Genomic DNA, 15,553 nt, shown 5'->3' on the forward strand with positions numbered 1-15,553 from the left:
ATGCTAGAAAGTGAGAAACCAAACAGATTCTGGGCTGACATTTGTTGGCTGGATATCATTTTGGAGGCGGTCCTGATCTGGGATTTCTGCCATTAGAGAAGATCAGTTTTCATCCGTAACTGTTGCATTCGGTTTATGTTCCGCTGTGAAGGGCCAATATGCAGGATCACCGTGTTAGCTGCCAAACAGCATAGCATTTAACTGCTGTTTCAAATGATAATTACACCTGCAACAAACAGGATAAGCAGATAGAAGCTACTGCAGAGGCTGCAGCTTTATGAGTTATAGGACTTCTTAAAGCTGACGCAGGCGATGAGGGTTCAACCCTCATTGCATTGTGTTTTCTAAGAAGGTTTCTAGTAGTCTACTCATCAGTGTTGGAAGTGCTTAGTTTCACAGGGGTCCCTTTACCTCTGACCTCAAGATATGTGAATGAAAATGGTTTCACTGGGTACCCATGACCCTCCCCTTTACAGACATGCCCACTTTATGATAATCACATGCAGTTTGGGGCAAAAAAACATGCAATTATTTGCATTCAGTATAAATGTGTTATTTTCTCCTATTCTAAAAATAGTGTATTTGAGATTTTCTGCATACTGGGGTCCCTTAACAGTCTTGGAATTACATATATTGGGTCTCACTGTAAAGCTGAGACTCTGTTGGATCCAATGAGCTCATTTGTATTCATGTGCGATGATGTTAATCCCCATAGTAGCCATTTCATTTAATGAGACCAAATGAGACCTGTGGTGACCTCTAGGATAATGACAGCCTCATGAAACTTTACAGCCACAAACTAAAGACCTAGATCATTCAGAGGATGGATGGGTTTCCTAGGTAGATTGACAATGAGGGGGTTTCTGAGCAGTTTCCAGAACAGAAGTGCTCGCCATCCAATCGGCGAAAAATGCAATACTTGCAGAAATCTCCAAATGTCAAAACTTTTTGAAACCAAATCACAGCGTGGCTTTTTCTGTGGTGTTCCTCAGCCTTGGAGGTTCCTTAACCTTGGAGGGTTTTAATAATAAAAATATGTTTTATCAATTTCTGATGGTTAAATGGTTCTCTCAGGGTTAAAGGGAAACCGATTCTCAACCAGCTCTGTGTGTCATCCCCCTGTGCCGTCAGCGCCCGGAGCTCGTCGCCCATCCGCCAGTAAAAGTCCACCAGGTGACACCTGGACCGCCGTCGGCAAATGAGCGGGGAGCTTCGGGCGCTGGCAACACGGAGCGAAGCCAAACACTGCTCATCTGCACACACTGCGATGACACCGAGCTGGTTGGACATCTGCTGGTTGAAGTTTCCCTTTAAGTGGGAAAAGAAAGCCATTAACAATCACTTTGCTTTTACACAGCTGACCTTTAACTGTCGCTGGCATTTTGTTTGATTTGATCTGACTGATAGTGACGGCCTCTTCTGTATACATGAGCAGCAACTCTCTCATTACACAACCTGACACATCCTCTTAATTCCCCCTCTGTGTTCCTGCTGCATAGTCTCATTCAGGTATTCCCATAAGAAGACGAGGCTCTGATCGGGCATGTTTTCAGATCTTTGACAGACTAATTGTAGTGTTTGCTGCCGTGCATAGCTGATGCTGACCTGGACACCAAGTTACATTTAGGCTTATATCAGCACATCTGGCATCCAGGCCCCGTTCATTCCTCCCTCAAGCAGGCACCTACATTCTGACAGCTTAAAGGGATAGTTTGGGTGTTTTGAAGTGGGGTTGTATGAGGTACTTATCCATGGTAAGTGTATTGCCTACAGTAGATGGAGGTCGGCACGCTTCCAGTTTGGAGAAGCAGACACGAGTACCAACACGGAAGCAAAGCAATGTACTGCTGTGGACGGGGCCGCCAACAAAATGTATTTTAAATACCATACAAAGCCAGCAGACTCCATTGGGAAAAAAAACTAATTTTACTTCGCAGAACACGGGAGGTTGCTGGTCTACTGCTGTCTCAATTGGTTAGTTTGTTTGCGTTATTGTGTGACTTTGGTTAGTTCACATTCACCAAAGTGATATGATAACACGAACAAACTAACCGATTGTGACGAGCAACTCCTGTGTCGTGCAATGTCAAATCCCAGGTTATTTCAATGGAGTCTGGTTGCTTTGGTAAGAGCATAGCTAACAGCTTCCGTTCCCCGTCGGAAACATAGACTGTGTAACGGTCTCACGGAGAGGTAAACCAGCAAAAATATTCAAAATATAGTGTACACTTGAACTGATATACATTTTTTTAGGTGAGCCTTTCTTTTGGGTTTCTAAAATCCATTTTGCTGCTTCCCCCGTCCACAGCAGTACATTACTCTGCTCCTGTGTCGGTACTCCTGTCTGCTTCTCCAAACTGGGAGCGTGTCGGCCGCCATCTACTGTAGGTAATACACTGACAAGTTTTAAGTCAAAGCTTTGTAGCATGCAGAAAGATGACGAGTTAAAGGAAGATTCAAGATGTTTATTGTCACACCGGTTATACAAGTACAATCGTGTGAAATACTTTTTGCTGGGAAGCTCCATTTCAAAAGAAAAAAAAGAAAGTAAGTTATATACAATAAATAAAAGGAAATACTAAAGGCAAGACCAAGGCATATTAAGAACATACTATATATAAACAAAGAGGCAGTGAGATAAATATAGAGTATATATATATATAGATATATATATATATCTATATATATAGATATATATAAACATGGAGCAGTGAGGTTAGATACTATAAAAATATTACACAGGCATTTTTTTTATATATATATTGCACGTATTGCATTGATTGAGGTATTGCACTTGTTTATTGCACTTATTGTGAGAGAGAGTGTCATATGATTTATCTGTTGAAGAGTGTTGTGGCCTCGGGGGAAAAAACAGTTTCTCAGTCTGCTGGTGAGAGTCCTGGGGGTCCTGTATCTTCTACAAGAGGACAGGAGGGAAAACAGGCTGTTGTGGGGGTGTGTGGTGTAAAGAGTTTAAAACATACAACATAGAACATTTAGAGCATAAAGAGTTTTAGTAAGGTTTTTGTTCCACCATGAGCCTCCAGAAACGCTTAATTTCTTGTCGCCATTGATTCTCCAAATCTGTGGAACTCAACTAGAACGACGAATACCACTCTACCAAAACATGTTTCCTCATTTGGTGTTTTGATGATGGTGGTCGAGAGCGCCGTCTAACATGTTCTAAACATGCTCCAATATCTCTCACAGGTGTTCAGCTGGGTGGATATCTGGTGAACGTGAAGGCCATACTGTACCATGGGATTCTGTGACTGAAAGTTTCCGGTAGGTCCTCTCTCTTTTTCTACATTACTTCTGTGAAAAATGAATTCTGTGAAAATCATTAAAAATAAAAAAACAAAAAAAGACTAAATTAAGAGGACAAATGAGTAACAAAACGACATGATAGATAGTACTGCACAAACCAGCAGCAGCACTAAGAATATACAAAACAGCTGATACAAAACGTATAATGCCATAACGTAAAATAAAATGGATAACATATGAAGAAATTAATCAGGGATCAACAATATAGTATACAGATGAAATCAAAATTAATCAGTACAGCAATCATTGTACCATTTATAATGGATATGAAAACAAGGATAAAAACAGAAATATTAAAGAAAATAAAAGGATTCATTTCATCAAATATATAAGCATAAACGGGACACTGGGGAATTTATAAAAACGAAAGCTTAACTCTTTAAAAACGGATCTCCCGCGGGATGTCGTTGTTTTCATCATCCTATTCAAATCTATATAACATAAAAAAACTAGTAGCTAGAGCATTCATTCCTTTTGCAGCAGAAAGCTGAGGCTGCCGTCTTTCACGTCATCACGTTACTTTACGTGCAGAACGTAACAAAACCATCAAAACGCCTTTGCACTCGATCTGGTCATAAAAATGAACATATCTCAAAAACTAAAAAATGTGCAGAGGTCAAATAACTTATGGAGTGTTAAGAAATATTTTGTTCATGTTTCTGCATTTATAAATATTTTGGATCGATATGTTTTGTGTGTTTATTTAGTAACATTTTATGAAAAAACATGTCAGATTTATTTTTATCAATGACGCAATTTCAATACTTTCATCAATTATTATAGTTTATTGACTGACATAACCTTTTATCTTAGGTTGTAAGATTGATTTGTGTTTGATTTAGTTCAGCAGGAAAGCATGAACTCACAATGAATGCAAATTGTTAACAAAGAAAGATGGAAAGCACCATGTACTGTAGGAGTATGAAAACAAGCAGTTTTAGAGAGCTGTCTTGGCAGTTTTCTGAATTTGAGAGATGAGAGTTTGACCAGATCAATATAAGAATTAAGATAAGATGTATTGAACAATACAGCAGAATGATGTGATAAATCGGTTTGTAAAGTGACTTGGCTATCTTTTTGAGTAAGTGTGACATGCAATCAGATAGTCTGACTTTGGTAGATGAGTAAATCATTTTAATGGCAGTTCTTGTGTATGAATTATTCACTTTTTATCAAAAGAAGCCCTGAAAAAATGTCTTTGGCATATTGTGAGAACATTTCTTATTCTGAGGGAAAAACATTCAGGGTCCGTGTTCCAGTTCACCATAAGGCATCAGTGCGCAGCAGACTGCTTCACAGCTGAGCTCCCTGGGTGAACAAATACAGGACAAACTGAGTCAAGACTCCGACCGATCGCTCCCGGGAGAGACGATGCAGCATCTGGGGCCAATGTTGGAGGGTCAGTCAGGGTCAAAACATGGTGTCGCATTAGATGTTTGGGGTCCACCGTGACAGTCCTCAACTGGTTGTGTCCATGCCCGATAGGGAGGAGGACAAAAGAGAGTCAAAGATGTGCTATTATGAATCCCACTATGTCACAAAAAACGATGCTTAGGTACCAAGCCAATGCCAAAATTTTGAAAACGTGATGGTACTCGTTTTTCTATGGTACGGTCAGGGCTCGAAGCTAAAGGTGTCCCGGGGGCGATAGAAAATGTGTTTGGGACTCACGATGTGACATATCCAGTGGACGCAGTCTATTTTTCCCCCGATAAGCCCACGTTGTGAACAAATCCTTGTCAAAATTGGCAGGACGAGAGCTAGTTAATGTTAGTTGTTCACAGCCGGTAAGCAGCACAGTCCTGCGGAGCTAACAGCTAACGTTAACAGGAGGTGCCACTGATTTACATTATAATGCGTTCAGGCTCTATTCAGTAAAAATGAACATTGGCCAAAGGTAAAGCGTTTTCATGATGTGTTCAAATGTAATCTTGATAGATGTAGTTTCTGGCAAGAAACATTAATAATCACAGTTGTTTGAAGGAGATGTTTTCACAGCGATATAATAGAGGGAATTATGAGCGGTTTAACTTCCTAACTAAAACCAGTATGCAAAACGGTAATACATGAGTATATGTTGAAGTACATGTGATTTATTGTTTTACTTTTGTTTTTTACCGATGTATCGAATTTGGAATCATTTCACTGGTATTGGTATCGACTACTTAATTTCTGGTATCTTGACATCCCTAAATCCCACTGTTTTTCTATCTCTGCGTAGCATTGAAGTGCTAGGATTGGCCAGGCTTCCATGCTCGCCGATGTACCAATTCGTTCAGGTCCTATTCCATGACCAATGAGCTATCCTGACCCTAACCACTCGAGGTCAAAGCCCTAACATTAACCAATCATCTCTGCCTCAACTAGCTACGCAGGGCAAGTCTTGCCAAGAATTGCAGTGGGATTCATAATTGTGCGTCAAAGATGATGCATGGGCGAACACGGCTGCTGGCCTCGGTCTGCTCAAGGTCTAATTTAAAACTGTTTGTGTGAAGCTCTTGATACCGTGCCATCGAGCCTTCATGGTGCAACAAATAAAGCAGCTACAAGTTTTCTGCTCGGAGAGGAGCTCAGTAAAAGTTTATTTCCAAGAGAAAATTCTGAAACAATAGGACCCCAGAGTAACAGAAAATGCTCAGGGTCTGGAGTTTTGGCCTTTGAGATTCAATTCATCATAACTCCAAAAATGTAATGGTTTTATTGCTCTCCTCTTGTTTATTTGTATTGGTATTGAACGGGAGTTAATTTAATCTAGCAGCTGAGTTAATGTCTTTGTTATTGGTTTTTGTTTGGCACATGCATGATGCTTTAGGCTACCGATGCCCTCAGTAGTGCCACACTCGGGTTAATACTTCTGAGCTGAATTGGTGTTTAGCATATATCCCCCTGGAGTGTTGTTGGTGTTGATTTAGGCAGGTCTCTTTTCAGAGGGCCATATTAAATATTAGTTTTCTTGCTCTAATATCCTTCTCTTGGCTTCACAGGAAACAAATGCCTAATTTTATGGGACACATTTGGTCAAAACTTAATGTTCAGCTAAGCAATCGAAGATGATTTTACTCCAAATATTCTGCTTTATATGTTTGCTTTACTAAACTTTTTATATTAATTTTAACAGCAGAGCTCCTCCTGCTATACACTCACTTTTCTTGTGGAGCTGAGATAGCTTTGCTTGCATCTAAGGTCAACATGCGTTCCTCTACATAGTTTTCTTACATTTTGTTTTACAGTTTTACCCTTGTGTAAGGATGAGTTAACTCAGGCATAGCACGTTGGTCACACTTGCATAAGTTTATAGGCTTTCATGCTTCACCTTCATCATAATCATCAGTGTATTGTCTTTCTGTGGACTGGTAACATTCAAGCATGCTGAGGATGATCAAAACACTTGTATTTTCAGTACAATATTGCTAAATCGAGAGATTTTTAAAGATTATGTTTCAGTACTTTGCCTCAATTGGATATTCAACAGTAGAGAAAAAACTTAAAGAGAGTGATGGGGATAGTATGAACAGTGGGCAACCTCTGGGTCTGAGAAGTGAAGCCAATGCTGAAGTGCCTTAAACTTGCATTCTTTCTAATAGCCAGCAAGGGGCGACTCCTCTGGTTGCTAAAAGAAGTCTGATTGTATAGTCTATGAGAAAATGAACCTACTTCACACTTGATTTATTACCTCAGTAAACATTGTAAACATGAGTTTATGGTCTCAATCGCTAGTTTCAAGTCTTCTTCAATACAGCATGATGTTCATTTATGAAATTATGGTCCCATTTAGAGTCAAATAGACCATAAAGCAGGGCTTGCTTTAGGGCGTGGCTACCTTGTGATTGAAAAGACGCTACCATGGTGATGTCCGGTCTGAGAGTGTTTTTGTCTTGGAACTTAAACCCTTTCACAGTGTGCTTTCAGTTCATGAAAGTTAATTATAACATTTTGGTCACCTGAAAACATCTTATTCAGAGTTCGGTTGTACTTAACTCCAACCTCTCATGTGACTTCTGGTTGCAAAAAAACAACATGGCGACGGCCAACATGCCGAACTCGAGGCTTCAAAACATCAGACCACAAACCAATGGGTGACGTCCTGGTGACTACGTCTACTTCTTATATACAGCCCATGAATATGAATCAAAGGTCGCCAGTCTAAATTCATTCGTTCCAGACCAAAACAACACTCCCTAAGGATCTTTTAATGCTTTCCTTCAGGTCATTTATTGGCATTACTCCTACTCCGTTACAGCTCCTGTTGGCTAATCTGACAATACGTAGTCTGTTTGGTTCCATGTCACATCTTGGAACAAAATACCAGAAACACTCTGCAGCTTTTGACCCTCTAATATCCAGATATCCATATTAGACTTCCCATGATGCACATCTGGTTTTGGTGGCCTTTTAGTTGAACATCAGTGTAGCGCAAACATCAAACCAAGAGAATCATCCATTCGTCCACCCAGAGCACCGCTCCCCTCGCGCCATCGCACACGTTAGCACTTTCCTTACCGCTGACCTAGAAACATTGAGGTATTTTCTGCACTACGGGTGGAGACTGTGTATATGTATGTGTGAGTGCGTGGAGGTTTGTGTGTTAGCATGCTTTCATAAAACTTTGCATTTGTTTGAATCAGTTTGAGTGTGCTGCAGAGAAAAGAGAAAAATATTCAAGTTTGTGTTTTTTGCAGCAAAAAAAAAGGAGGGCTTGTTTTTGTTCACCATCAGGGACGATGTTACATCAGACTTAGACTCATTATGTCTTTCATTCTCCTTCTGTTCCTTGCACAGGGTCAGAAGTGTGTGTGCGTGCGTTCATGTGTGTGTGTTTCTATTTTGGATGGGGGAGGCGGAACATGTCTTTTTAAGCAAAGTTTCATCAGAGTGGGTGAATATTGCAGAGTGTAGAGACTCAACATACACTAATACAAATCTGATGGCAGTTAGAGAGCAAAATAATGACTGAAAGCCTGAATTTATAGTTTTTATGATGGCAGCGACGCCTGAGGACACTGACGTTGATCAGTTGGTCCATTCATCCAATCCTAGACACTGACAGGTGCTGGATGAGATTCCCTTCTCCAGGGCAGATTACCATTTTGTGTTAATCATATTTCCTCAGAGGACAAGTCCTAATAATTTTGGTGACCTTAACCCCATCATAGTGCTGTATCTCAGAAGTGAATGGTCAGATTGCAGTGAAATTTGCTCTGTACATTAAAGAGGACCTATCATGCTCATTTTCAGGTGCATACTTATATTTTGGGTTTCTAATAGAACATGTTTACATGCTTTGATGTAAAAAGAAGCACCTTATTTTTTCATGCCGGCTGTGCTGCAGCACGTCTATTCACCCTCTGTCTGAACCCTCTGTTTGAGCTCTGTTCCAGCGTCGCTCTAACCAGCTTTGTTTGAGGGCGTGCCACCTAGCCGTTATGCAAATGTGTTACTTGGTGACATCAATACGTTACAAAAGAAAAGGCATGTCTTTAATCAAGGTGTAACTCCCTTTGGCCTGGGCTTTGTAACTTTGCAGACCTTTTACTCGCACAAAAAACTTTATGAGACAATAAAGGAAAGGGGAAAAAGCACAAAAGCATAATAGGTCCTATTTAATATTTGCCAGAGGATGGATCCTAATGATTTTAGTGACTGGCTAAACATTTTTTCTAGTGCTGCTGTTGGATCAAAATTTCCCCTGAAAAATAAAGATGGATGGATACTTTATTTGTTCCTGTGGGGAAATTAATTTGCTGCACAATCACAAGGCATTTCATTAAAAAAACAACACAATCACAGAAGACATCACTACACCTACTCGTACCCATACTTCGCAAATTGCAACAAGCACCAACAACAACAAGTTAGGTGCAAAAAATATGAAATCTAGTGGGCAGATTGTCATGAAATGCACTGAGCTCATTTTGCTTCCCAGAGGATGATCCCTTTTGATTTTAATGACCCCGTGACCTTTCTTTTAGCATCAAACAATTTTGTATATGTGTGTAATAAGTGAACATTTGGCACATTTACATTGTGTTAATGTTGTTCTTTAATCAGTATGGTGGCATGTTGTGAAACTTAGCAGCTGGAGCGCTTGTTGGGCTTGGAGAGTGGAGATGCTTTGCATGTTGAGAAATGTTGACCAGGTTGCACTTGATCACCCTGGTTGAAAATTACATAAATACATTTGTTAAATATTACCCATTCAGCGATTGATATTTCAGTCTGATAGACAGATGCAAACCAACAACAAAGAAGGGAGATGCAACTTTATTTTTGCTGTAGTTTTAGGATAAAAGGAACAGATTTGGACTTTAGGCAACATTAAGTAGGCTATCCAAGACTGTTATTGAATCCTGTTGGCAGAGCGAGGAAACTATCTAAATTGATAGTACAGATTTTCAAAGCGTTGTGTACACACAGAAAGAGAATATGTTTTATGCAATGACCTTATTTGGCGACTTTCACCGTCCCAACTGAATCTAATTTTTCAAAGGCTGACCATAAATCATGCATTGCTCAAATGTTGAGTCAGCTGACAGGTCTTCGACTCTTCGACTACAATACTACCAATAATGAAATTGAAACAAACTGTAACGGAAGCTGAGAGAAACCTAGACGTCATCTCAAAAAGTGCCTTTCGTCTGTGCTTTTAGAAACAACCATCCCACGCTGTTTCTATTTCCATTTCGCTTGTACTTTAGTGCCAGCGCTGCTCAGAGTTGTCACCGTGCAGAAAACGACAAACTTGGCAAAGTATTGCAAAAAATATGGCAGGTTTATTTCCCCTGTTCAGATGTTTCCAGTGAAATCATCTTAGTGCAGATCATGTTTGCTTATCGGTTTGCAGAAATCCACCCGACTTTCTATTTTCCAGATAAAGTCGTCAGCTTGTTTCGGGACATTTACATGATAAAAGAGAAACTGTCTTGTCAGTATTTTCTTTTTTGCAAGGCTTTCATCTGCTAAGGAGCAAAATTGATGTTTCATATTGACATATTAAAAAGAATGATCTAATAGTTGGTGACACAGGATAATAATACACTTAGTTTTTTGTGGTGTTCTGTACACTCAGCATACTTCTCTATAAACACCTTCCAATGCGGCTGAGGATAGATTTGAAAACAGTTAGTTTTTGTTTTTTTCCAGGGGGTAAAAACCATTAATTAAAAAAGTTTCTTCTTGTTTTGTTCTATGTGAGGTGAAAACTTTAATCCCCATTACCTCAAAACTACACTGAGCCCAGCTGGAACTTTGTAATAATTACACAATACTATGGCATGTTATTCTCTCTCTCCCTGTCCGCCTCACTCTCTCTTATCATTTCCTTTATTCACTGCTGTCTGCGAGCCAGCACAGCATAAACACCAGGCAAGTAATTTAGACGAACGCGAATGAGCGCATCAGCCCAGAAATGGGTTTTAACAGAAAGTGTGCATGCTTGTGATTCAGAGATAAGGTGAGACCCAGAAACCGAATGAGACATCCTTTCATCACCATCGGGGACATGTTGTAGCTGATACAGACTTATTATAAGTCTGTCTTTCTGTTCCCCGGCGTACACGGAGCATCGGCCCAACGCTGCTCACAGCACTGATGCTCAATGCCTCACAGATTCGTGAAAACGAAGCTGTGGTGAAATATGAACATTAGATTTTTATCTCCTACGTTTTTGCTACTTTGCCGAATTAATTACCACACACCTCTAAAATCTGCACATATTCATTATCTCGACAGCTTGTGGCTACAAATTAGTAATACTTCATTAAAGCAGAACACGCATTTGTCTCCAATCTTAGAAACAAGACAAATTTCATTCAGATCACATGAATCATATCGCAGCCCCCGCTAACATCTTGGTGCGGCTGCCTGGTGGGTCTCGGCCCCGAGGCTTGGAAACCTTCTCAGGATCATCCCTCTGTCTCTGAGTTTTAGTGCCTCTCCGAGCAAAAGACATTCATCAAAGTGTCATGACAGTCTCCCGAGGCCAAATTCAAAAGTTTCCTCCTTTTCTTTCTTGGGCCATTTTCTTTTTCCTCTGTCACCATCCAGAATTCATTAATTTTGTTCGTGTAAGTTTTAAGGTGGATTCACCCACTCGCTCCGCAGGCACTCCAAGAACGAATACATGCAGGACAAATGAGGTCCTGTCGTCTCTCTGATATGAGTCACAGTGTGTGGTGGTGCTGTGTATGTAAATGGCAATGCCTTTATTTGAATTGCATTAAGATTTTTTCCTGTTGTATAATCGCACTGGCTGAATCATGGTTCTATTTTAAATAAAATTTAAACATCTTCCGCAGCCTGAAACTTTACGCAAAAGTCCCAATTAGCTCCGACATATTGCCTTGGTATCTCATTGTAAAACACACTTCCATTGAAACTCGTCAAACAAAATAAAACACACCAAAACCGTCTTGGTTTGCCTTTCCACTGTTCCAACAATCACCAACTCTGGTTTGGTCGAAATAAATCCTTACTTGACCAGTTTGATGTGAAAATATGCCGGCTCTACATGCTGTTTTTGCCCGCTGTCTCTCTCTGCCTGTTGACTTGTTACGTTACAGCATTACCTACTTGGAAAAGTAATTTGTTAGACTACTTTTGCGTTACCAGGAATGAAAATCCCTTTACGAATCCTTGTGCATGTTGGTTATATTTCCCAGAGGGCGCGTAGCCCACTATACACCTTCCTTTGAATGTATACCGTCATGGCACAGCCTCGTCTACGGCAACTCTGCAGGGAGGAATGACAGACGCAATATCCAGTTTACAGGTCTTTATTATATCAAGGTAGCAAATGTTTTTTTCTGTCAGACACGGTTCCCTCCATGTTACGCATCATAAGGATATTATTAAAGATTTTATGGAAAGATGATACAGTTGATATCGGTAGCATCTGACAGCCCAAAGCCATTGCTGATTTGGAGCTGGAGCGCCGGCATCGTTCTCTTCCTTGATGCGCCTCGCCACCCAGTGTTGTGGAGCTGTGCGTATGCAGGTTCTTTTTTTAAATTTTGAAGTAGATTTTGCCTGACCTTAACCATTCAAGTTCAATGCCTAACTTTTACCATCTCGCAAGAGTTTCGCAATTTGTGCTTTACCTTCTACACACGACCTTGATTGGTGGAGCTTGTTGGGGTCAGTGCATGATTAAGAAGGAACCTCTGCCTTGAGGACTTGAGGGGAACGTAAATCCTGCCTCTATTATTGGACTCTGAATCTAACCGTAGCCCCCTAACCCTGCCTTTAACCGTCTACATCCTAAAGCAGTTGATCAAAAGAGTTTGCTGGGGGTTAGTAGACAACCTTGGCAGAAAATGCTCCCTGAGAGGATCAGTTTAGTCCCTTCACCACCTCAGAGGCTTAGTTCTGCAATAAATATATATATAATTGTGTCCAGTTTTTAAAAAAGAGGGTCTCATACTGAGGTTATGGGAGGATAGAAGAATAAATGGAGCTCTAATTCATGCACAAGTATGTTCATTAAAGTAATAAGATCATGTGTTATTTGAGTGGTTTATTTTAGACGTTTTTGTTGCAGGCAATTGTAAACTAACTTAAGGAATTGGATCACAGCTCGACATCAGATTGGCTGCCTTCACTGAACCTCAGGCCTCTCACAGCATCTGAACTGTGAAGCTCCCAATTAGCAGCGTGTCCTCATTTGAACTGTCTGCTAACCAGAGCCTGATATTATTAGGAGTTGATCCTCAGTTTGGCTGTTAGTGTGATGATATGAACAATATAAGGAACATTATTCATAGTGTTCATATAAAACCTATAGAATTTGGGGTTTATGTGGACTACAACCGTCAGATGGATCATCTCAACACTGCAAACCCCAAGGGACGTCATAAACTGTGAATGGAAATGCAGAGTTTGAGGCAGTATCCCAATGGGGCTATCCCACTTTCATCCTCCAGTCTCCCACATTCAAATTTACAGTACATCCAGGTCCTGAAACTTGCGATTGATATTACAGGAGCATAGTCTGACTTGTATCAGCCACAAAGGGTTAAAAGGCCTTGTAGAGAATATAAAAAGTTCCTCGCTGATGTTGAGACAAACCCCTTGTGAAAAGTCTACGGTTGAAAAGGATGTGATAGGACATGAGTTTAAGTCCCCACGGACGTTCGCTCCCTCAGTGCTTCCTTCACACGGAGATAAGAGGGGAGAATAAGGGCAAAGACAGAGGGGCAAAAAGAACGGACTGAAGAGATCCGACTTGACTCAAGTTTATTGAATTCACGCTTGGAGTCGTCCACCGAGCTGACGTTTGACCGCTAGGCCTCATATCTCAGACGGGAGAGGAGAAGAAGTTGTCGAGCCGAGCCGGCCTCGGCTATTGATTTCTGGGGAGAATATACGAGCGCTGCAGCCAAGAGTCGCTTCCAACAGAGAGGAAGAAATATGGAGCCATTTTAGAGGCTCGTTGGCCAGAATGTGGATGAACGATTTCAACCTTGTGAACATTAGTTCTCAGGTTTAAAAAGAATATTTCGATAATGTAACAGTGCTGAAAAGAAATATCAGAGGAGAGACGTTTGAAAGAGGTTATTAAATGGTCATATTAATGATGGGTCCAAAAATATGTGATCACTGTGTAACCTTTTGAAACTGCAACAACATAGACTGTATCTCCTCCTGTACACGTGTCTTGCAGACATCTCAGCAGATGCCAGTTAATGGTTAAGTTATTGTGATTATTTATCAGCTGTACGATGAACTTCTTGCACACATACTGCAGGTAATATTGTCATTATGTGTTTATGATGTAATAAAAAAACTATTTCTGTCCCCTGTAATATGGTTCGGTAAGTTTTGCTCTCCTTGAACCCAGTGGTGGAAGATGAGTACATTACTCATCTGTACGGAATAATAGTTCTAAGGTACTTTATTTGATTTTATCCACTTGTTGGTGTCTTAAACATCTGTAATGATGATTGTCATGTTGTTAAAATGAACATATGAATTGAATGAAATCTTCTTATAATAAGCATGTAAAATGTGATACATTTGTGATGCATTATAGAGTATATTAAACTAACAAAGGTAATAGTAAACCTGTTGCACGTAAAATGTGAAATGTTTTATAAGCATTTACTATGAAATATGATACCTTGGTTTAGCATATATGATATGAAACATATACAGTATATACATATTAAGCCCAATAGTTTATAAAATAATTAAAATAATCTCCGTCCTGACCAACTATAATATTAAAATGCTATTATATATATAATGATATTATGTTATGCGAGAATGTATTGATTCCCCAAAACGCTGTATCGATTTTTAATCAACCTCTTAAAAATCTGACGACCCGCCGGTGAACCCGGCAGCTATTCTGTCTTTCGGAGGTTGTAGCTGGCTCAGTTTTAAAGCTAGAGTGAAGATACTGGCATCATATGAAACTAGAAACCTAGAAAGACACCTAAGGAATCCATTGGTAGAAACCATGTCGTACTTGCATGTCCTGAAGGAGGCTAAATAACGCTCCAAAATTAGGAAAAAACTGGCATGGCCATTTTCAAAGGGGTCCCTTGACCCCTTAAATGAAAATGGGTGCAACAAGTCTCCACTTTCACAGACATGCCCATTTTATGCTAATTACATGCAGTGTGGGGCAAAGACCAAGTAGCTGTTTGCATGCAGTACAAATGTGTTATTTTCGGCTATTTGTAAATGGTGTGTTTGAATATTTCTGCATAATGGGGTCCCTAAACAGTCTTAGAATTACATAAATTGGCTATCACTGTAAAGCTGAGACTTTTGTGGATCCAATTAGTCCAACTGTATTCATGTGTGATGATGTTACTCCCCATAGTAGCCATTTCACATAGTGACTTTTTTTTATTCAGATTTTATACATATGGTGATGTGTCTTTATACTATGACAGTTTTCAGCAATATATATCGCCCTGCTTACAATATCACCATTGAAGCGTTACACCTGTATCGTATTGCCAGATTCTTTCCAATACACAACCTTAGTTCTGCTTTTACTGTAGTAAAGCTTCAGTAGGCAGTATATTCCTGGCATCATTGGCATAATAATCTTTCAGCATATTGTAATTCAAGTGTTCTGAGAGATAACTAAACTTCTGCACCTCCTCATGGCTCTGTTTTCAGGCTTTAGAAAATCTAGTCTGTGACGGGAGACTTTGGCCAATCACAGGTCATTTCATTGAGAGAGCGTTCCTTTTAGCTGTGCTCCAGTCATGTGACC

General features: G+C 40.1%; 1 long non-coding RNA gene across 4 annotated transcripts in view; it reads left to right on the forward strand.

Annotated features, from left to right (window-relative positions):
- LOC119495090 overlaps window positions 1–15,553 on the forward strand; it is an 84,031-nt gene that overhangs the window by 9,875 nt on the left and 58,603 nt on the right. For 3 of the 4 annotated variants that reach the window (XR_005208345.1, XR_005208346.1, XR_005208344.1), the window contains exon 3: window positions 3,211–3,285. This is a non-coding gene — a long non-coding RNA (uncharacterized LOC119495090). Of the gene's footprint in view, window positions 1–3,210; window positions 3,286–12,862; window positions 14,127–15,553 lie in introns of those variants that run through there. The other variant, XR_005208343.1, reaches the window with a different exon arrangement.

This window comes from Sebastes umbrosus, chromosome 10 (genome assembly GCF_015220745.1).
Source record: "Sebastes umbrosus isolate fSebUmb1 chromosome 10, fSebUmb1.pri, whole genome shotgun sequence".
NCBI classification, from domain to species: domain Eukaryota; kingdom Metazoa; phylum Chordata; class Actinopteri; order Perciformes; family Sebastidae; genus Sebastes; species Sebastes umbrosus.